Source organism: Vigna angularis, chromosome 9 (assembly GCF_016808095.1).
Source record: "Vigna angularis cultivar LongXiaoDou No.4 chromosome 9, ASM1680809v1, whole genome shotgun sequence".
Classification (NCBI taxonomy): Eukaryota; Viridiplantae; Streptophyta; class Magnoliopsida; order Fabales; family Fabaceae; genus Vigna; species Vigna angularis.
Genome location: NC_068978.1, coordinates 17,373,705 through 17,378,446, shown reverse-complemented (window position 1 = coordinate 17,378,446; position 4,742 = coordinate 17,373,705). Strand labels below are relative to the sequence as shown.

Here is a 4,742-nt window from a genome sequence, read left to right as displayed (position 1 = left end):
TGCTAATGTATGACTTTTCATAGTACCTCTTCGTTTAAGCGTTCTGTAACATTCTTCTTGGAAGATAAGGAAGAACCTTTTCCCTTGTCCTCGTCAATCTTTCAAAAGAAAACATGTAATTAGACAATAGCCTTAGTTACATATGATATGATAGTTGATGCAACAACAGCACAGTTCAATGCTTGCTCAAATAGTAGTTATGAGTATGGGATGTGAAAGTAATTTTATAAGGCGGAGAGTGACCTTATTTGGGTGAACTATATAAGAAATTGTATATGAAGCAGGGTGCTTTTCAGGATTTGTTTTTTCTCCCGGAACAGCAAATGATAGATTCCCATATGAAATTGTCCCTAGCAATACAGATCCGGGTGGAGAATTCTGCAGAAATTTTACAAACACCGTTATATACTGTCAGTAGCAATATCTGAAATGTTGACAGGGGATAACAATGTACCTTGGGAAGTTTTTATTTTTGTGGTGGACCAATATACAGCCCTTCTTTTGGTCCATCTAAATGAGCCATTGGGGTCCATCCACTACTCACGGTTTGCTTGGCAAAAATGCATAGCCACATTGATGAAATGAACTCACGGCATATGAGAGAATCAAATTCTGAATTTTATCAAGGAAAGATGCTTCATGGCCCACATAGGAGAGAAGTACATTTTAATTCTTTTTTGAAGCTCACCACTCACGGTTTTCTCATTTGGTTTTGGCATCACCCACGAAAGAAAAAAAAACAAATACAAGGGGCCACCACTTTCACGGTTTTGGCTTGCTAACAACTCACGTCCACATGGATCTCCAAAATGCAACCAAACATCATTTTTAAATGGAAAGAAGGGCCACCTAAATGAAGCAAACACGGCAACCACCACACAAATGGGAATTCTTTTTTCTTTAAACAAAGAGCATGGAGATGTTGCAGCCATTTGCTCACGGGATGGAAAAAAAAGCACCAAAAAAAAACACCACGGCCCCATACAAAAGAAATGGATTCAGATTGGTTTGAAGTGGTGTCACGGTGGCTTTGGTTTTGATTCTTCCATTCATAAAAAACACACACGGCCTTAGTCTTTGAGAAAGAAACCCACGGTTGGAAGGAATTAACCATGTGAAAGGAGAAGAGTGGAAAGCTGAAATATTTTGTTGAAGAAAAGCTGAAGCAGCTGGAAAATTCACGTGCAGCACCTTGGTCCATCTTGGAGCATCCAAACACAGCAAGCTTACGTCCAAGTGCAGCTCACGGCTTATGGTTCCATTTGGAGCAGCAACCAAGGGGGAAGAAAGGAGAGAAAATTCACGTTCCCAAAAGCAGCAAGCTTACGTCCAGCAGCCACGTTGAGAAGGGAGAAGAGTGCTTGGCTGGAATGTCCACGGTCTTGGTCCAGTTGAAGCTGCAACGTGTAAAGTGGAGATGAGGAGAAGAAGGTGTTGTAACGTCCAGCAAAGGAAGAAGAGGAAGAAGAGTGCAAACGGATTGAAGAAAAGACAGAGGGGCCCACCCTATTTCTTTGGCACACCTAGGAGGTGAAGAAAGTCTTCATGGGGACACAAACATCACAAATCTGGATGGAAGGCAGACCAAGAAAACCGTGAAAGCTGGAAGTTCACGGGTTTTCAATTGGAGATAAAACAAAACAAACAACTTGGTTAAAATGAAGGAGGATTTTGGCTATAAATGGAGGTCTCGGTAGTGGGAGTAGGGCAGACGAACTTGAGGCCTGGAAGAGGCTTTCGGTTCTTCTCTTCTTTAATCAACTTAGTAGCATATGACTTGGTTTATTGAGCTTAAAATATTACTTCAGATGGAAGTTATAGTTGTTTCAAAATCGTATAATTTTTTAAGCATCAAACTTACTTTCAGTTGAAGCCCCTATAACAACAATCCAAGAAAATTAATTTAAGAAACATAATCACCTGTGACCGACAAGAATCATTGCTCCCACTTGCTGCATAACGTAATAATCGTTGCTTTAGACCATATTCATTTATTAAGCTGAAAACATAATGGCTGATATCGCAGGGTAAATGATTTACAACTTCATAGTTAATCATAAAAAGAATAACAATATAGATTAAAACATGAAATGCATAAACTATAAAAAAGTAATAACCTTTCCCACATGCCATCAAATTCTTTTGTAGGAAGAATCCATTCATTGAAACTGGAAGACTGGCCATCAGAGCTTATATCCTCACATGAACCTTCCTCGCTAAGCTGACAAAGAGAACTCCTCTATTCAAGCATCCTGCTAAATCAAGAACAGAAATAATCACAATTTGGAATAAAACCAAAACAGAAACTTTAATTTCTAATTTGGGAAAGAAGGGAAAGGGGTTACCTTCAAAGCCTGAACAAACATCTTCAATTTTATCGGTCGCGCTCACCGGACAGTTGTAGAGGCGAGGTCGTTGATACCACCGTTGCAGTGGCCGGAGAGCGTGGTAAGATGGACAAAGCCGTTTGCGTCAAAAATGGCGAGGGAGCCAGCGTCGTCGGCAGAGATGAGGTTGCGGGGGAAGTGGAGATTGGGAGGGGCGTAGAAGGAGAGGGCGGTGACAAAGGTAGAGTGTTGGTGGAGGGAACCGAGGGAGGAGGCGACAGAGAGGTGGTAGAGGGGGATATCGTCTTCGCCGCCGAAAGCGACGATTGAGCCTAAGACGGCGACGATTTTGATAGAGGAGAGGTGGGAAGGGTAGCAGAAAAGAGGGGTTAGGGATTGAGATTGGGGCTTTAGGGTGAGACCTAGATGAATTTATCGTACGAACCTGCAACCAAACTCATTCACATTTTATATACGACTTTTATATACGGATTTGTCGTATGTAAAAATCCGTATATAATATCTGTATGTAATTTATTTTTCAAAATCCGTATATAATATATATATTATATACGGATTATAATCCGTATATAATAATCCGTATGTAATAGTCATATTTCTTGTAGTGATCATCATCATCAAGAGGAAAAGAGAAGGTTGCCCGAGTTACAAGAAACGCAAGCCCATCTGGATGGATAAGTGATTGAGACATGCGAGCAAAGTTTTTATACTGGACACATATAAAAAATGTAGTTTGTCACAAGTATCTGGACCTACAATTGTTCATGAAAGAAGGGTTCCCTTTTCAAGAATGGATTACATATCAAGGGCTTACTGATTTTGTGTAGATGAAAGGACATTGCTATCCAAATTTGGTTGAGGTTTTCTACACAAACCTGAGGGTTGTAAATGGGGTCATTCACTCAAGGGTCAAAGGTGTTAACATTATTATTGACGATAATGTTTGGTCAGATATTGCTAGACTGAAAGCTGAAGGTTTCGATTCTGATATCTTTGATTCTGAGTCAAACAGATGGCTAACAAAGAGAGCTATATATATAAACTGCTTAAGATATTCAGGAAGGTACATGGTAGATAAGAAGTACCTACATGATGGCTTAAACAAGGAGGAGAATATGATTGCTTATCTCCTGACTTGGCTATTGCTGCCTGGAAGATTGAACAAGGACAAAATGTCAACAGAAGATGTATTTCTGTTGAATGTTATCAAGACTAGAATCCCAACCAACTGGGTTGCGATACTAAAAGACCACATGATCGCTGCAGAATATGATTATGCACGTAAATTGCCATATGGAGTATTTATCAGCAAGGTGCTGAAACTCCAAAGAGTAGATGTATATGAAGAAGAAAGAAGAATTGTGTGCAAAAGGTCAGAAGAAATTGGTATACCAAGTTTGTCATCTATTGGGCTGAAAAAGACTGTGAATGGATGGTTCTTCATTGATGAGCAAACTGCTGGAAGTCTACCTACTCTCTATGAGATCATACTGAAGATTCTGATGATGAAGATTCAATGGAATCTTCTTGATAATTATTCTAGAGCATAATTTGCTATATTTTTTGTTTTTTATTTTGTAATCATGGCTAGTAAGCCACCTATGGTTTCTGTATTTCTTTCGGTTTTAGATTGAAATGAAATGAAAATTTATTTTAGTAAACGATCTGTGAATTGTGAATGTTGATTGCATTGTATGTGGACTAACCCTCAATCTAGTTGAGAATAGAAGATTATGTTGTTCTAATATTGATCAAAAACTGATCACTGGTTAAAAAGAAGTAAAAAGAAAATATTTCATGTCTGATTTTAAAGAAAAAAGAATCATAAGAGTGCCACCTTTTGCTATTGCGGAAGAAAAAAACGTTGAAGCCCTATCGAGTAAGACGTTCTACTAATGTGAAGTTAAGAGCTCACCATTAATGCTCCCATTATACTACAATTCCCTTCATGTCACTGCCCCACTGCCTTCGACGTTCTATGAGAGGGGAAAAACAAAATATACCCAAATGTACTTCATCGAAATGTACTTTTTGATCCAGCGAAATGTACTTCATCAAAATGTAGTTTTTGATCCAATTGTACGTCAATTCCCTGTCGCATTCGACATTAAAACATCATTTTAACGGGGTATAGGACGTCGTTTATCACATAAAATGGATGTCAACAATGAATAAACTCCAGGTCTTTGCACCAAGGGTACTCAACATTCGACGTCAACTGTGTAAATTGATTCCAAATTTAAATTGTCCATAAGTTGTATCCTCCCTTAGAAAAAAGATAGCTCTGAAATCTAACGGAGGAGTGCAACTTATGGACAATTTAAAAAAGAATCATAGAATTTTCAATGATGAAGTTGAACATCATTTTTATATAATTAGTTTAGATCTCAAAAT

The 4,742-nt window shown here is 38.6% G+C and overlaps 1 long non-coding RNA gene across 1 annotated transcript; it reads right to left on the bottom strand.

Annotated features, from left to right (window-relative positions):
- Nucleotides 1–923: 923 nt before the first annotated feature.
- On the bottom strand, nt 924–2,618 carry LOC128193853 (uncharacterized). Its single transcript, XR_008245166.1, has 3 exons — nt 2,346–2,618; nt 2,209–2,252; nt 924–1,952 (listed from the first exon to the last, which is right to left on the bottom strand). It is a non-coding gene; the product is annotated as an uncharacterized LOC128193853 (long non-coding RNA).
- Nucleotides 2,619–4,742: the final 2,124 nt, after the last annotated feature.